General features: G+C 46.5%; 1 protein-coding gene across 5 annotated transcripts in view; it reads right to left on the bottom strand.

Moving 5' to 3' along the window:
* The window catches only part of NTM (neurotrimin), a 934,119-nt gene that overhangs the window by 360,458 nt on the left and 554,094 nt on the right, over nucleotides 1–19,567 (bottom strand). The window lies entirely within an intron of this gene.

The raw sequence follows: 19,567 nt of genomic DNA on the forward strand, positions 1-19,567 counted from the left end.
CCACACATCGAAGTCTCACCTCTTCTCCTCTCTTGCCTCCCAGGTGACAATGAGGGAAAAGAGGAAAAGGATACTTAATGATGCGGGGAACGTTCCCTGACACGTATTCAAAGAGTTTCCAGAATGATAATACTCAAAAACAGCACAGAATTGACTCAGCATTAGCCTGACAAATCAATGGAATAAAAGAGAGCCCAGAGTTGATTCCAAGTGAAGACGGCATTGCCAATCAGTGGGGGCAGATTCACCGCTTAGCAGACGATGTTGGGACTATAAACCTGTTTATACAGAAGAAACATACTGGATCCTCCTACTAACATGAAATACATTTCAAACGGATCGATGACTTCGATGTGAAATTTAAATTATGCAAACCATTAGGACAATAATTCATACTCTACAAAATCCTGGGATGGGGAAGCGGATGATCTTTTTCACCGTGAATTCACAAGATGTAAAGGCAACTCTGACTACCTAAAAATGAAATGCTTTCTACAAAAATGTATACTTGATAAACAAAATAAGATTGCAAACAACCGACTGGAAAGTAATTTATAAGACACACGACAACGGTCAAATTACCTGAGCATGTTACATACTTCTTGGAAATCAAAAAGAAAAAAGATGGGGAAACAATGGAAAAGAAGCAGGCAAATGATATAAGCAAGCAACATGGGGAAAAATAAATAAAAATGCCCCAATAAATATACAAAAAAGACATTCAACTCTATAATTAAAGAAATATATATATTTTAAAGATTTTATTTATTTATTCATGAGAGACACAGAGACACAGAGAGAGAGGCAGAGACACAGGCAGAGGGAGAAGCAGGCTCCCTGCAAGGAGCCTGATGTGGGACTCGATCCTGGGACCCCAGGGTCATGCCCTGGGCCGAAGGCAGGCGCTAAACCGCTGAGCTACCCAGGCGTCCCAAGAAATATAAATTAAACACTCCTCACCTACCAGTCTGCCAATGTCGAAAGTGTGAAAACACTCGCTACTGGCCAGCTTTTCTGGAACCTTCTACACATAGTGGGTGGGATGGCACACTGACACAACCTTTCTGTTAGGCAGTTTCGCAGTACTCCTCAGACTCTGACTTTGTGTACCACCGGTCCTAACCATTCTGTATCGAGGAGCCTGCACCACAGAGAAATCCATACGCATGCACCGAGATGTTCCTAATGGCCTTGATTGGCAGAGAAGAAGGACTAGAAATAACTCGCAGGTGAATCTGTAATGTGAAAATTAATAAAGGCAAGCCTCACTAAAACGGAGTCAGAGGCTAAAAGGGGGAGCGCAGAAGGGGAAGACTTATCACTCAAATATTAATTACAGAAATAATTGTCAATTACAGACTACAACAGAAGTGTCAATTACGGAGCCCAAAAGAATCTCAACAGGAAAGAAGCATCAATTACGGCCCCAACAGGGAAGGATGTTTACTGCATCTCCTATAAAACATCCACCACCCCTGCAACCCTGGCTATGAGGCCGCTGTCATCACCCTGAACTCTTGCTTTTCTCCGAGGGACTTTTGTTCAAAACAACCCCTCCCAACTCCCTCCTTCTCCTCCGTAAAATGACAGGCCTCTCCTTTGTTTGCGGGCCTTGCCTATGGTTTTGCCATACTTGGCATGCCCTGAGTCGCGATCCTCGGCCACTCCCGAATGGATCCATTTTTGCTGGCGAAACGACCGGTACTTTTAAGAGGGGACAATAAGAAACTCCTGAAATACATCACGGCGTCTATGAAGAAGCAAGGTTAATTTATTCATAGCAACGAGGACGCGTGCTGCCAATACGTTGTTTGTAAATAAAAAGGACCGATACGTGTAACTTATTTCATTTGTGCGTAATTCCTATTGTACGTGTTGCACTTGGGCAGGAACGAATAGAAAAATGCATTCACGCTCACGGACTCCTCGAGAGGAGCACAGACCCCTCCAAAGAAACTTTCCTTCCGCACTTCTAAAAACACTGAACTGTCCGAGGGTTCCCAAGGAGCCAGGGTCTTTCTCTTCCTTTTTCTTCTTTCAAACAGCAACAATAAACTTTAACCTTTCCTTTTGAAGGACAATAAAGATCAGGAAATCAGACTTACACTTACCACGCAGTTTATTTTACCTGGGCGCTTTCTCCTACCCATAAAGAAGGGCATTGGTACAATATCTACCGTATTTTCAGACGAATGTGTCCAGGATTTTGAAAGAAGATTCTTTTTTAAAAAGCGCATATGGCCGCTCCCCCCAAGTGTGCTAAGGATGGGAGGCAGTGAAGCATCCACCAGCGCTCCATTTCCTCATTTCTCCCCGTTTCCCGAGAGCCTCCCAGGCCGCCTGCAAGCCCCAGCGTCCCAGGCCTGTTTATAATGTCTATCTACCCGATTTATCTCCCCCTCTCCTCGGATTCCCTGGACTGCTCTCTCACCCTCCTTCTGGCCAGAATCGGGCTCCAGACTCGGTTCTATCAGTCTTCCTTTTAAGCAAGCATCCCCAGTTCATTAGCTGTATACAAAGTAGAGATACATCCGATCAATCATCGCAGGCCGTGCCTGTGACCGTGCGTGGCATGTAAGCAGCCGCCTTTGCTGGGAGACGCTTAATAGGCAAGATTGCTTATCACTGGCAGGAAGCGATCTGCCAGGCGCCGTCCATGCATTTCCATATTTCTGTCTCCCGGAGACTTCAGGAGGGACGCGTCTTAGCGAGCAATTATATTTACCCTTCCACGTGGGACTTTTAGAGGGCATCGGTAGAGGTGAAGGAGGTCACCGTCCAGCTCGGCAATCGCCCGAGGAGCATGTGCAGTTGGCCCTCTCTTCTTGACAAACACCGGCTGGCTGATGACTGACTTTTTGGAGTTAATTCCTCAAATGGTTTTGGAAATGTTGAGCATTTAGGTACAAACCTGAACATCTGGTTAAGCTTTTCCTCTTTGATTTCACCTCTTACCTATTTTCAGAGAGGAGTACCTGCTTTGCATACGTGCTAGGGGCTCCTTCTAGACGCACTCCAGAGGGGAGGCCAGAGGGCAGGAGGTAAGAATGCTCAGGGTCAGGGGGTAGGTCAAGAAGTTGTCCCCAGCAGCTGTTTCCACAGCAGGTGGAGGAAAGGGCTCGAAGCAAACTTGAGGCTGGATTTTCCCACATAGGAGAGGACTTTCAGGCCCTCACTTTCTGCACGGCCCCAAATTAAACACCTGAATGCATCGCTAAGTGTTACCGCAGCCCTCCGGCTGTGTGAGCCCGTGTGTGCACGTGTGTGACAGGAGATGCTAAGGAAATGGTGGGGGGGGGGTGGGGAGGGGGAGCGGAAATATGCAAATGTTTAAAAATTTGACTTGATTTATACTATTTCGCGAATCTCCCTGTAAGAAAAACACTATAAACCTTTCAAGCACCTACTGCTGTTTCTCTGAATTTGTGCTTGGTGAAGGGGGGAAACAAAATAAAAACAAAAACAATGAAATCCTACAACGCACCAATGGGACTGTGTTTAGTTCAAAACTCCAGGCATGAAGCCCAAATAGATCCAGGCTGGGCTTTATCCTTACACAACAGGGGAGATGATAAAACGCATTTACTTAGTCTTGCATCATGAGAGCCAAATGACTCCAAACTGAACTAATCCCGTTCTATCCCAGGAGCGGCGTTTTGACTCCACACACTACATATGTCACAGTGGTGATGCTGCGGCATGATACATTTCCACGACACCCCTTCGAGTGTGCTCAGGCATATACTCCAGCACATAAATGCTCTGTATACATTTGCCTAAATAAATAATTCATGAAACTACAAATACCTATCCCTGAAGCAGCTTCCAACTCTTAAACACTAGGAGTGTGCTCATCCTCATTTTAAACAGGAGGAGATGAAGTGCATGCTGCAATTCAGATGGAGGGGATGCCAATCCACCGGGACCTATTTCAAATTAGTGAGGAGCGAGCTACTGGGTATCGGAGCAGCGGGCAGAATTTTATGTCAAGGGCAAAATACTGAGATTACATGCTGGTACCATTGTTCCTCGCGTGGAAGGAAAGCTGAGGTGAGGTCTGCATGTTCAAGCAACCTAGTGTGTTCCCCGCGTCTCGTGGGGGCATCAGAGGATGGACCGCATCCTCTCCTGCGACACCAGGGCCTCTCGCACACACTTCATTAAGAACTCATCTCTGGCCAGCAGCCCCTGCTCTCGTGTCCCATGCGGTATGGACAGAAGGATTATTAATAAAGCCCGGCACAGAACTCAGACACAGCAAGTCTGGTGAATTCACTCACTCATTCATTCATTCATTCATTCATTCATTTTTATTTATTTACTTTTTTTTTTAACAAATAGAGAGTTTTACTCTGCGCCTAGTAATTCTGGATATATGGCACTTCGTGTTTTCCAGGCAAATTGTCTTCCCACCAGCCACTGGCATTTATCTGCTACCAAAAGCATATCAGTGTCAGAGATGATGTTTGAAAATTACCAGCCCTTTTTCTAAGCTCCCACGAAGAAAAAACGGGGGCGGGGGGAAGGAAACTGTTTCAAGAAAAGTTTATGAGCAAGAAGAGCACAATTTTCACATATGAATAATGCCCAAATGTGGCTTTTATAAAGTTCCCCCTAAGAAAGAATCTTCTTTAAGGAGCATCTATCAGGTAATTTTTCCCCCCTTTTAGAAAAATGTGATCAGAATTAGAATGTCTGCCAGGCTGTAAAGAAAGCAGCCCCGGGCCATTACCATGGACGTGTGAGGGAGTGGTCAGGTTCTGATACTAAGCTTTGATTATCTATATTTTTGAAGAAAATCCTTGGCTTATTTGTGATCTAATATGGCAAGATATTTCTAAGGACAGGACTAGCACCTGTACGGGGAAAAAAGGAAAAGAAAGTTGCATTTCTAAAATGTTTTACCCAAGCGAGGTGGGCCAGTGTGACGGGGCGGGCTCTGGCCAGAAATGAGAGCATGGTGCTCCGGGGGGCAAGGAGGGAAGAGGGCTGGAGAGTTGCACCCGAAGCCTCTTTCACTGGCTGGATGATCTATCCATTTGTGTCCCTTTTTTTTTTTTAATAATAAATTTATTTTTTATTGGTGTTCAATTTGCCAACATACAGAATAACACCCAGTGCTCATCCCGTCAAGTGCCCCCCTCAGTGCCTTGCTCCCTCTCTGTTCTATTCATTATATTTTCCAGGTGATGTGCCCGCAGCCTGGTTCTGTGTGGGGTAATATGGCGGCAGTCTACATTCTTGACGTACCGTGGTGCAGAGGCTCTCCCAGTGTGGCCCCTCCACCAGCGGCATTAGCATGACTGGCCTGTCAGAAATGCACGTCCTCAAGCTGCAGCCCAGCCCCTCGGAACCAGAAATCCCCCACTGAGGGTGGATTCTGCAAGGAGAAACAGGTTAAAGCATGCACCAGGAGCACCCAAAGGGTTTGGTAAAACACAGACTACTTGGCCCAGCCCTGGAGCCCTGCTGGCTTCCAGCTACCCCTTCTTCTCGGGCTCACTAGTTGACATTTTGGGTGTGGCCCCCATTAGGTTGAGCCTAGATCATGTGTCCACATCCTACGTGCCAAGGAGGAAGAGAGCAAGGGGGAAGAGAACTTCCACAGGGGAGATGGGCCCATGGCTCCTCCACGGTGCACAAAACAGAGAATCTGCCCTAATAAGAAGAGTCAAGATGCTACGGAACCCAAATGGTTAAGCTGCCACCAGGAAGGCAAGGATGAGAAGAGGGCAAGAGGATGCATGACAGCAGTGTGACAACTCCCCTGGACCCTGCTGGCTTCCAGCTACCCCTACTTCTAGGGCTCACTAGCTGTCACTTTGGGTGTACCACCTGACTGTGGTACAAAGATCGGCAGGTGGGCGCCTGGTCCTAATGAGTCTCTCTGCCTGGAAGGCCCTGAGATATTCCTGCATGGCCAAGCCCTAGGCATCCTTCAAGAGGCCAGGGAAACGGGGCCACCTCTGCAGAGTCCTCCTGGATCCCCCAACTTCTATTCTTGCTCTCAACAGAAGTAACTATTTCCTGTTCAGAGATGAGGTCCGAGCCCACCAAACCATTACCACTTGTCTCCTAGGACCACAGCAAGGATGCCCCTTCCCAGCCACCTTGCATCTCTGTGGAGACATGCTACAATTCTCGGTCCATTTCCAGGTCTGGCCCCAAAAGCTAGTGCCTGATTCTCTACTCTCTTCTTTGTCCACCTGCATGGGAGCAAGAACTCCACTATAAACACAACGGAAAGAGCACAGGTCCCTGGATCACCACCTGGAAGTGGTCACCTAGGAGAGCCACGTCACCTGCAGTGGACACTGTATAAGTGAGAAATTTGTATTCTCTTAGCGAGCCAGGATTTGTAAGTTGTTTGTTATAGCAGCTAGGAATCATCACCCGACTAATCCACGCTCCCTTCTGTTTTTGCAGAGCACTCTGTACCCGCCTCTGCTATACCATTTTCCATTTATATAGAGTTAGTCGTTCAAGTGTCCATCTTCACATGAGATTACAGCTTTCTTTACTTTACTCTTTTTAAATCTCTAGCAAATAACAAAACTTTGGCATAAAACAGACAATCATCAAACGTCTGAAGAAGGAAGGGGAAGAAGGGGGGAAAAGGAAGCAAGTAGAGAAAGGAAAATCAGTTATAATATGGGATGATGTTCAATAACTATAAGTGTGCTCTTTAATGTGGATTATTATGCAGCTAACACCTGCCCATTTGAATAGATCTACACTTCATCTAGATTGAAGGGCAATGAAGTCAAGTGGAAGCACAAGAATTGGGTTGAGAGCCCAAATCCATTATTTAGTGGTTGCTTTTTTTTTTTCTTTCTGGTTGTGTTTTGATCACTCCAAGTAAGTAATACCTGTTCCCCAACAATGTCAATGAGAACCCGCATTCTTTGAGCTGTGTTAGGTGCTCTGTAAGCTTGATCCCAGTCCTCCCGACAGGGCACAGGCTAGTGGTGAGCAGCGAAATATAAGTCTACCACTCACTGAGCCTATGTTTCACCATGTGATGGGCCGGGAACCAGGCTGGTCCTGGAAATGTAGGAATCAGAGATACAGTCCTAGGTGTATCAGCTCTCTAGGTTCTGATGTATGGTCTCTGCAGAAGACAAAGAGAATACGAGGAAATGCTCGAAGGCCATGGGGGCACTATTCAGACAGAAGGAGACATTGGCCCCTGTTCAGTTTGGGAACACTCTGCTTGTGTACATGACCCCCTCTAATCGTCATTTATAAAACTGGTCACAGGTAAGAAAACAGAAGCCTAGTAATTAATTAATTTGCCCAAGGTCACACACAGCCTAGCACAGGGAGAGTCAGGATTTGAATTCTTGTCCCAAGAGCTCTTTCCCTTGTGTTATCCTGACTCCCGGAAGGGGGTGGGGGCCGGGCTGGCAGGAAAGTGGTCAGGGATGCAACTCTAGCCCTGGGTTAATGAGTTTCTACTCTGCCCCACGGACCCGGAATGGAAAAATGCCAGCTACTAAGTGGAATCAGAGCAACAGATGTATGAGCTATTGCCCTTTAAAAAATATGTAAATACAAATAAATATGTGTGAGAGATTATAAAATGTGCCTCTCATCTTTTTATGCTCTAATGTATCCTTCTTCGCCCCTTGAACCCTTTCACATGCTATATTCACACTGTCATGTGAACTTATCCTTCTGGTCAATAGAATCAATTAAGAAGAAAATGTAATGTACTTGGCACAATAGGTTCACTTTGATAGAATATTTTGATAATTTGTACTCATGTTCATAAATGACATCTTTAAAAAGAATCACTGATTACATCAGCTCATAGACAGATTGTGTCATCAAAATAAGGTACCTGTCCATTTAAATAATTTATTTAAATAATTTCCATGTTTCAAGGATGCAGCAGCATTAGGATAGCATGCTTGTGTCATCAAAATAAGGTACCTGTCCACTTAAATAATTCATTTAAATAGTTTCCATGTTTCAAGAATGTAGCAGCATTAGGATAGCATGCAAGCAACAGGTCTTTCCTTTACACTTAACATTTGTTGGGGACAAAGAGTGATATACCCGTCTGGTGTTAGACTCAAACACTCCATTAAACTTACTCAGAAACAGGAAAGAGGACATCCTGACCCCGAAAAACACAGGAATTATTTAAAAAGATAAAATAAGGAAACATTCTAGAAAGCTCTGGGATAGTAGTTTGTAACAAGTGTCTCTCCCTTCTGTAACACAAGTGGACCGTGTCTAGGCCAAGTTCCCCGATAGTGGGGTGGCGGGCAATCATATGTACACGGCTCATGGAAATCACTTGTCGATATGCATGGGAGGTTTTGTAAAACACTTGGGACAACCCAGTAAACACAGGCCCCTGCAGTAAACTTTATAATATTTATCTAGTAAATTATACCAATTAATGTCTTTACTTGTTTGGTGCCTTAAAAGTACTCCCCACTCCTTCCTCTTCCTGCCCGATCAACTGCACCTGAAGAACAGATGACAATATTTTGTGTGTAGTGAAACTGCATAGGAGTTGCACGTGGCTCTTTTTGCATCAGGTTAATGACAAAAGTAAGAAATCGTAATGGAGCAGCGCCTAATAAGGTTCTCAGGTGGGAGACTGGGTGTAGTGACAAACCAGGTCTCTGCAGAATCATCCACACCATCCTGGGGTCATCTACAATGAAGCTAAAAATAGTGAGGAATGTTCTCTGAAGTGAGATTTTCTATGCCCAGTCTAAAACAGATTTCCTCTGGGTTGGCTCAGATCTGCAGAAGGAAACTCCTCGGGCAAGAGAGATGACACAGGTGAAAGTCTTCAGGGTAATGGAGGAACCCGTGATGGGTCTTCTCAGATCAAACCAGACATTGTCCTGTTGAAAGGAATACCACAGGCCCAAGATGGACTCATCTAGTCCAAGCCAAGTCACCAAAACTGGGCTTCACACCCAACACCTAATTACAGTTTCAACTTCCCTCGGAAACAGTCTTAACTGGTCAGTTAGGAATTTTTGATTAGCACCAAAGAAGTAAGTGCTCTGTCACAGGAGCCTCTCTGTAACCTACCCCCCCCCCCCCCCGCCCCACCAACAGCAACAACTAAGGAAAACGAGGTAATCTACGAGATAAGATGCCCTGCCCTTCCCCCTAAGGGAAAATGACCTTGCCAGAACTGATCCTTTCTCTCCTTTTACTAATAAATTCTTGCCTTACACTCCTTCCTATAAAAACCTTCCATTAAAAAAAAAAAAAAAAAAACTTCCATTTTGCTCAACTTTTTGGAGTTCCCCTCTACTTGCTAGACGACATGCTGCCCGATACACAAATCATCTAATAAAACCAACTAGACAAATACCCACCATTTGCTTCGACATGGATGGAACTGGAGGGCATAATTCTGAGTGAAATAAGTCAATTGGAGAAGGACAAACATGATATGGTCTCATTCATTTGGGGAATATAAAAAATAGTGAAAGGGAATAAAAGGGGAAAGGAGAAAAAATGAGTGGGAAATATCAGAAAGGGAGACAGAACATAAAAGACTCCTAACTCTGGGAAACGAACTAGGGGTGGTGGATGGGGAGGTGGGCAGGGGGTGGGGGTGACTGGGTGACGGGCACTGAGGTGGGCACTAGACGGGATGGGCACTGGGTGTTATTCTATATGTTGGCAAATTGAACACCAATAAAAAATAAATTTATTTTTAAAAAAGCCAACTAGATCTCCCGGTGAGGTTCGTTTTTTTAAACAGTCTTCACACATCTGGCACTGTATCACATTTCTTCTCCTCCAATCTGGCATCCATCCCTACTACCCTCTTAATTTCCCCCATGTCCACGAGATACCATCCATTCAAGGGCGGAAAAGAGAAGTCTTGAAAATGCACTTCTTCATATGCTAAATTCCTCATACTCTCCCCTGTCCCATTGGGAAATTCATGAAAATCTATAATCAGTTGTCCCAGTTAAGTAGTTAACAGGAATGGTTGGTGGGGATGAGGCCCTCAAGGAAGAAAACTAGGAAGCAAGCAACAGAAATATCATCACACCAAAGGCCTGCCCCTGCTTCTTGCAAAAACCAGCCTCTCCCCATGCTTTGCTTCTCATCTCTGCTCTCTTGCATCACAGTTGACTCCATGGAACCTTCTCATCCGTGTGCAGCCAGGCTCTGGCTCGCACACGTGTGAATACATGCACAAACACAACTACTTTGACTTGATTTCCCTCCGCAGTTACCACCATTTTTTTGCTCCTCTTCCCTACTGCTCTTCTGAAATCCATGTTGCCAGGATCCCCATGCCATCATCTTATCCAACTGCATGAATGCTCCTCGCTTCTCAGTCTCCAGAACCTAGGGTGTGGCTGCATCCTGCAGCAAAGTTGGTGGCTCCCTCCTTAGAACATTTTCTCCCCACCTATGTTTTGAACCACACCTTCTTAGTTTTCTCCCTATCTGACCAGCTCTTGATTCTCTGTGGCTTTTGTTCGTTCCTCCTCCCTCCACCCCCAATTTTGTTGCAAAGCCTCAGGGTTCCAGTCCTTTAACCTGTGCTACATCTCCACCATCTCCTTATTCTGGTGATTTTTTTTCCAGTTTCAAGATGTTAACAACAAATGTAAGCTGATCTCTCCCAAGTTTATATCCTCAACTCTCACGCTTTTTTTCTGAGCTCCACAACCATAAATCCACTTAAAATCTCCTCCTGAGGGACCCCTGGGTGGCTCAGCAGTTGAGCATCTGCCTTTGGCTCAGGGCGTGGTCCCACATCGGGGTCCCTGCATGGAGCCTGCTTCTCCCTCTGCCTGTGTCTCTGCCTCTGTGTGTCTCTCATGAATAAATAAATAAAATCCTAAAAAAAAAAAAAAAAAAGACTCCTCCCTTCCGATTCTAAATCTTAAATTCCATCTACCCTCTTTCTTCCTCACCTCTCCCCTACTTCTCCAGTCTCACCACACTGGTAGAAAGCATCATGGTCCATCAAGTGCTCACATCAAGTCCCTGGAAATCATTCTGGTTTCTTCTATTCTCTCACTGCAAACTCCCTGCTTCACATCCTATAGTTCTCCAAAATATCTACTTCCCCCTCTACATCCCTGGATATTCACCACCACATCCAAGCAGCCCCTGCCTTCTCACTGGCATGACCAGAGGAACCTCTGAAGTGGCGCTCTATTTGTGTCACCCTCCCACTTGGCATTGTACGTGGAGCGGTCCGGGCCTTTTAGAAACATACACACGACTGAGCCTGAAACCTCTAATCCTCCCCATTGCGCCCGGGGAAAGTGCGAAGGCTGCACCCTGGCCGGCAAGGCAGGGCGCAAGCTGCTGCCTGCCTACCTACCTGACCTCTCCACTGCCCTCTCTCAGATCGTCATGCTGGACCACAGTGACTCCCTTTGTCTTTCCCAAACGTGCCAAGACGGCTGCAGCCACACAAGCTTCCTACTTGTTCCCTCGCTCATTAGAATTCTCCACTTCCTTCCAGGCTCTCTGCCTGGCTGGCCTCTTCCCAGGCTTCAAGGCTCAGCTCAACTGTGCCCATCTAGAGAGTCCATTCCTGACCATTCTGCTCCAGTTATTTTCCACCCTATCACCTGCTCCTTTTCCTCAAAACATGTCCTTGTTTAATTACATTTATCATCGTCTTGCTTTCCCAGGAAAATGTGAGCTTCCGTGAAGGCAAAGACGGAGCTGGTCACCTGGGTATCCTGACCACCTAAAATAATACTCGGCACCTAGTGAGCAATCCGTGAGTGTTAGATAAATGAATAAACGAATTAACAAATAATGTGAGCCAGCTAAATTGATAGCAAGCATGTCTATTATTAAAACAGACATTATTTTGAGGTCTGGCTCAGTAATCTTATACAAAAAGCAGCCAAGTACAGAGGACAGGGTGTGCAGAATCTGAAAGAATTTCATCTTGTGTCTGCCCTTTGAGACATTTTGCTGAACATCCCCTAGAAAATGACTTTAATCCATGCCATGCCCTTTATTGTAACTCTTTAACACAGGGCTATGTCTCCAAATAGAATACTAGATATAAAGAAATTATGATTATTTCTATAGTTAGACGCAGGCCCAGATTATCAGGGTGTGAAGCGACAAGTATCCCCTTGCCTAGATCAGTCTATAATCAGAGAAACAAGAATAGACCCCATTCTTTCATAGGAGGAATTCTGAATCATATATGAATGGCTTTGCTATGTCATTCACCTCTGCCCGAGAAATTATCCGAAAGACCTCCATCACTGTGGTAGCGGTGACGAAGCAGCACGGCGACTCACACCTTGTCCCTGCAAACATGTGCCCACTTAAAACCGATCACTGTCAGAGCCCATGCATTATCCAGAGAGCTCTCTGCACACGGCCCCGTGTATCCTCACATTTTATCTCCCTGCCATATCTGTCTAATAGAACAAAAAATAATACACAGAATATTAAAAAAACATTAATAGCCAGAATACATTATTAATTCAATTAAAGCACGAGTCCAATAACGATTCTTTTTCATTGTGCTTATTAAAAGGAATAATTAATTGCTAAGAGGGTATTAAAAAAACACACATAAACTGCTGACTCTACTCCTCGGTGAAAATGCAGAGCTTCTGTTTCTCCAGGAATAATAGAAGAGACGTGCTGGGTACAGTTCTAGGCAGGGACTAATATTCCTTCTTGCTCCTTTTCTTTACGGCTTCATACTTCAAAACCAAAGAGTTAAAAGAATAGGTAGGTTGGACATTTTTAGGATAAGAATCTCCTCTGGGGCTGAATTAGAAACTTGGTTCCATTACTTACTGGTCATATTTTCCTGGGCATGTTATTTAACTTCTCTGGGCCTCATTTTCCTCACCTATGAAGTGGGAATAATAGGAGAATCTATCTCAGGGTTGTTAGGAAACAGACACAAACACGTGGAACACCATCTGGCATATGTAACAAGCGACCGATGAATCCTGGCATTATCTCTGTATCAGATCTACTCGCTTCTCGCTCTCTCTGTTGATATATCACAGGCCGGGTCGTCTTTACAGGGCCGTGGCTGGTCTCGAGAGCCAGTTCCCTTTGGCCTCTACTCGGATCACCCACCATTTAGCTATAGTTAACATTTGATAAAAAAAAGACACCCAGGAAAACAGTACATTCTTAAAAGACACTCAGAACCTTAGATGAGAAACACGCATTTTGCAGTGATATCGCAGTTTTCTGGCATTATATAGAGGAATGCAATGCATCATATAAATGAATGTCAAGACAAACTGACATTTAATTCTATGTGAGCCAAAATTATCATCTTAATTTTAACCAACTTTGATGACAAATTACTTCAAATATATGCCTCACTTCTATGCCTTAGGAGACCGAATATGCTGAATGTAATTTAATATATTTTAAAATGTTGATGCCTCAGATTCATCATCCTGAACACCAATTTTTATATTGACACTCTTAGGAGTTAATGAGATATTTAAAAATCTGCTCTCTCTATATACACATATAGCTATGATTTCCTTGATTCCTCTCTTTTTTATCACTCCTAGTTATTGCAATACTTGAGCGAAATTACAATACTGGTACTTTAATGCTGATTTTGCATGAGAACAAAATATCAGTATTAATGACAGTGAATGCCAGTATTTTATTAAAAAGTGAGATATGTCGCGGTCTCCATCTGCATAGTCTTTGTCCCTTATTCTGCATGAGACAGGGCTAGAATCCAGGACTGAGAATCCTCTATTACTTGGCACTAAAACTCTACAAACAAGAAGACTAGGGAAAGAGGCCCCAATTAAAATATAATCTCCTGTGGAAGAGGACACCAGGTCCACAGGAAATGCATCCGGCCCTAGGAGTGAACAGGAGGGCTGCAGAGGGAATTTGGCGAGTTAAGCCAGGGAATCCTTCAGTGTCCACTTTCCTGTCCTCACCTAATCCCGTCGTACCTTCCTGTTTCTATTTTCTTTAATTTTTTTGACGTTGACCTCGGTCTCCTCAGTAAAGCAGGGGAAGACAGTATCAACCACAAAAAAGAGGCTCCCCTGCGTGGATCTTAAGTATGAGGGGTCGGGAGTGATACTTTCCAATCAGAGCATCCGTGCTTGATTCAAAGCAGCAACGTGGCAAATAATTCTCCGGGTACATGTCAAGATGGAAATAAGGCATTCCCTATGTAAGCACCTCAATAGTGATAACCCAAGGAGACCATCAGTATTCTAATAGCACAGACCACAAGCATTGTAATCACTAAACACCCTTATATTAACTGTGTCCATCTGGCCATCAGACAGAACTGTTGGCAACTCTCAATCTTTACCGCCTCCACCAATTGTCAAATTTGGTGCCGTCCCTCACCTGGGTTCTGTATACTGTGTACAGGTGTCGCAGCCCCCACCTCTCAGCCTTGTAAACTATTCCCCCTGCCCCCGACCGCCCAGCACCACCTGTTGTAACCAGGAACCCAGGCCCTGCCACCGCTCTCTCTGAGATGCTCTGATGGCTCCCTCTCCCATAATGAAAGGAGACCCAGATCCATCACCTGGCCTTCAGAACGGCCCGCGACCCCTGCCACCTCTTCCTGCATCTCTCTCCCCAGTGTCTGCTCTGCTTTGGACACAATGGTCCCTTTTCTCTTTCTCCAACACCTGCAGCCTGTTGCCCTTGCCTGGAAAGCTCTTCTCCCACAGCCTTCTCTCCAATTAGATCTCAGCTCACATGTCACTTCCTCTTAGAGAAACTGTCACTAAGCCACCGATCTACAAAAGCCACCCAAGTGGCGTGGATCACTGTACTTGGTCCTACAATTTAAGATCTATTTATTTGAGAGAGAAAGAGAGACAGAGAGAGAGAAAGAGAGAGAGAGAGAGAGAGAGAGAGAGAGAGAGAGGACACACATGTGTGCATGAGCAGGGGAGGGGTAGAGGGAGAGGGAGATAATTTCAAGGAGACCCCCTCCTCCTCTGCTGAGTGCAGAGCCAACATGGGGCTTGAACTCACGACCCTGAGGTCATGGCCTGAGTCCAAACCAAGAGTCAGACTCTCAACCAACTGAGCCACCCTGGTGCCCCCTTAGTCCTATTTGACATATTTGTATAACTGTTTGTTCACCATCTGTTCTCAAGAGAATACAAGCTCCACGAACTCGTGACATCACTCTTACCGCAGAATCCATGGCGCATCATATGCACAAAATAAGCATTTCCGTGAGAGAATAAATATTCACCGTCTCCGCCAGGTATCGCGGAAGGCTGTATATGGACGGTGTTATTTGCTCTACGAAATATCCCTACAAAGTAGTTTCTATTAATTACTCTTCTCAGTTTACCAGCGAGGTTAAGTGAATTTCTGAACTGACACCAGAGCCCACTCTCTACCTGGTCCCTGCACTCTTATCGCCCTATGATATCCTAGGGAACCTCTTCTTGACAGGTCGCCGCACGACTATCAGGAGCCTTCTCGTTCACTGGAAAACGATCAAGGCTGCATCCTCAGATTCACTGGGAGGTTTATGTTACTGGGGCCAAACGTCTTTAGAATGGGCGATCCCATAGCCAGCCCGCAGGATAACTACAGGTCAGGTCGAGAAGTGTGCTGCTGTTGCCAGGAGCACGGCCCTGGGCTTGGCTGTCTGGGATCAAACCCCCAACCCTACACTTGAGGCCAGAGGCCTAGAGCAGGTTTCTTGGAGCATCTGTACTCCTCATCTGCAAAACGGGGATGATCACAGGTCTCCAAAAGTTAAGTGAGATGCCGCGTGATGCATGTAGAAGCCGAACGGGGCCAACAAAAAGACTTCAGTAAATGTTTGCTAGAATTTTTATTCTTACTAAATATATCCTGACTATTTAATTACCCAGTACACCCTTCTCTTCGCCGAGCTAGATTATATATATTACAATAACCCAAATTTATTGCCCCCGGGACTCTTATATTAAGAAAGATTTTTCCTCTCCCTCTGCTTTGCTTGGGTACAGGTTAAGAATCCTTGAAAAAGAGCCTCACAGGGAAACAGGGTACACGGAAGCACTAACTTAATAAAACCCAGTGATTAAGCCTGGGAGAGTCAACGCTCAGTCCAGAGCCATTTGTCCTAAGCGCCTGAGGAGGCGAGAGCCAGAGCGCAATCCGGCTGCCCAACCTCACACAATCGCCTAGCGGCAGAGCGGAAAGTACCAGCTTCGGTGTCTCTGACCCCGAGACATAAACGTCTCTCTTAGGCAGAGCCAAGGCCCTGGGCCCAGCTAAGGGGTCAGGATAGGGGACGGGATTCCTAACTAAAACACCAAGGTGTTGGGAAAGCAACAGTCCTGTGGGAACTTGGGCAACGGGACAGGCATGAAAACGCAGGGACTCACAAATTGGCCAAGTGTGACCGAAGGGCCGAGCTGGCTGCAAAGCCAGTGAGTCTAGAGGCAGGGGGCCTGCAGCAGACGTGGGGGACCCCGACCTCCCGCCTTTGGTCCCCAGCATTTGCCCTGACACCGAGCATTTCCCCTGACCCCGAGCATCTTCCCTGACCCCATGCATCGCCCCTGACCCTAACCATCTCCCCTGACCCCGACCATCTCCCCTGACCCCAAGCATCTCCCCTGACCCCGCGCATCTCCCCTGACCCCATGCATCTCCCCTGACCCCAAGCATCTCCCCTGACCCCGAGCATCTTCCCTGACCCTGTGCATCGCCCCTGACCCCAAGCATCTTCCCTGACCCTGAGCATCTCCCCTGACCCTGTGCATCGCCCCTGACCCTAACCATCTCCCCTGACCCCGACCATCTCCCCTAACCCCGAGCATCTCCCTTGACCCTGAGCATCTCCCCTGACCCCATGCATCTCCCCTGACCCCGACCATCTCCCCTGACCCCATGCATCTTCCCTGACCCCGAGCATCTCCCCTTTGGTCCCTGTGCATCTCCCCGTGCATCTCCTGGGCCCAGGAGCCAACTGGCAGCGCCGGCCACACTTGCAGGAGTAACAGTGCGGCACTGCCAGCTTTCAGTGACAAAAGGAGTGTTTATGGCAGGCGCGCTGACAGCTGTCCGAGTGCCACATTTATTTACAAAATGTTAGTTAAATTACTGACAGTTGGCGCTGTGGAGGAAAAGCTGAGAGAAAAGCTGACATTTCTTGATCTAGCGGGTGCTCGCAGCACGGGTTCTGCTCCCCTATTTATTAATTCCATTATTTGCCTGTTACTTGATCTATTTATGACTGCTGGCTTATTCACCGGCCATTGCCTTTAAGAGGCTCTGAGTGTCCGGGCAGTTAAACCGCTCCACGCGATTTGGTTCCAGAGGCCCCAGGGCTCAACGTCGCCGGGGGGGGGGGGGCTGGCTGTGGCATCCAGCCTCTTGTGTCTCTTCCCCGCGGCCTGGCACTCAGCATCCTTCCAGAAACCTCCTGAGGGCAAGAGGTAAATCCCGCCCCGTTCTCTGCGGCGCCCGCCGATGATCAGCATCTGCTCATTAAGTTATGAATGATCACCATCATCGGCACCGGCTCGTTTTTCCTCTTCTGTTGATCAGAGGCAGGTTTTCTGTGATGAAGCCGGACAAAGTGTTTCCATTTTTTATTCTTTCTGACAGGGTCAATTAAGATAGAGGAAGAAGAATTTGGGTGATAAACGAAGATCAACATCCTGGCTGTAAAGAGTCATAGACACCAAAACCTATTTCTGATGGAGCTTGTTTGTACAGTCTCTTCCCCCAGCGCAGGAAAGAAGCATACATTGCCTTAAACCATCCTCTGTTTTTTTCTTTTTCCAATGTGTTTCTTCTCATGTCAAAATAGTGTATATTTTTGTTCATAATTTAAAATCCACAGATAACAGGGCACCTGGGTGGCTCAGTCATTTGAGCGGCCGACTCCTGGCGTGGGCTCGGGTTCTATCTCACCTGTGGGACCGAGCGCTGGGCTGGGCTCTGGGCTTGGGGAGCCTCCTTCAGAATCTCTCTCTCCCCCTGCCCCCCTCCCTGCTCCCTTGCTCTCTAAAATAACTCTTTCAAAAAATTTTTTTAAAGATTTTATTTATTTATTCATGAGAGATAGAGAGAGAGAGGCAGAGACACAGGTGGAGGGAGAAGCAGGCTCCCTGCAGGGAGCCTAATGTGGGACTCATTCCTGGGTCTCCAGGATCACGCCATGGGCTGAAGGTGGTGCTAAACCATTGAGCCATCCAGGGATCCCGTTTCAAAAAAATGTTTAAAATAAAATACACAGATAAGTGAAGGGTATCTAATTAGGCCTCGTCTAGACATCCTCTGAGGTCGCGGCCTCCGTGCTTCTGTCCCCCACACTCTTCATTCACTCTTCTCCACAGCCCCTACCACCAGTTATGAACTCCGTATTTTGCATGTGATCCCATCCATGAAAGGTCTCATGCTCCTGGCAGGGAAGTTCCGCGAGCACAGGAACTGCAGTAAGTTTTGTTAACTCCCGTCTTCCCCGGAGCCCAGGACGATGTCGACCATGCGGTCGGCACACAATGAATATTCCTGAACGAAGCCCATCCCAGGGTTGCCCACGCGGGTCATCGGTTGGGAGCCCAACTCTTGATTCCATCTCAGGTCATGACCTGGGGGTCCTGGGATCCCACATGGGGCTCTTTGCTCAGCGACAAGTCTGCTTGAAGATTCCCTCCCCCTCTCCCCTGACTCGTGTGTATGCACGTGTGTGTGCACTCGCTCTTTCTCTTTCTCAGATAAATTAATCAATTTAAAAAAATCAAACCCAACATAGCCACACAGAACATGCTTTTCTCAGTCTGTGTTCTGACAGCCCCCAACTGCTCTAAGCTCAGATATGAGGAGGATGTAGGCACGACCCCTGGGGAGGCCCAGCCAGGGGCCTAGACTCTGCTACCCTATCTTCAGGTTAGTGACCTGTTGCTGCTCCAGGGCAGGGTCATACTCGGGCCCTGCCAGCCCAGCCACCCAGTGCTCACAGACTTAGCCCCTTCTTGCCTTCTCCCCCACACCCCACAGCGTCCCTTCTATGCTCCTCCACCAACCCCCCCACCCCGCCCATAACCCAGAATACAGGTGGCCTCCCAGACGGGCAGTGGCCTCTGTTCCAATCTTTTTTCTGAGGCTCTGGCTCTGAAGCTTGCTCTACTTGGCCAGAACGGAGGCTGGCCGAGGACAGGAGCTGTGCTTTATATATCTCGGTAGCCCACACAGGGCACAGCACGAGCCCTACACACGGCAGCATGTGTGCAAAAAGCCCCAAGACCTATCACAGCAGTATGGGTTCCGGTGGTAACCTACTTTCACTTTTCCTAGATTTTTATAACATTGCCCTCTTTCTGATTATAGAAAAGTAAAACTTAACCTTTGAAACATTAATAATTATAGAAAACACAAGAAAATCAAAGTGACTGATAATTCCACTACTCGGAAACTTGACGAGCATTCCTGTGTTAATAAAAGAGCCTTTCGGTGTATATCTCCAGCAGGTGTCTGGGTGCACATCTATGCTCACATTTACAAGGCACTGAACCATTTTTGACAGATGAGTTATTGGCCAGTTAATTATCTGAAATGACTTAGAGTTCTTCCTTTATTCCATATTCAGTAAGAT

Source organism: Vulpes lagopus, chromosome 10 (assembly GCF_018345385.1).
Source record: "Vulpes lagopus strain Blue_001 chromosome 10, ASM1834538v1, whole genome shotgun sequence".
Taxonomy (NCBI): Eukaryota; Metazoa; Chordata; class Mammalia; order Carnivora; family Canidae; genus Vulpes; species Vulpes lagopus.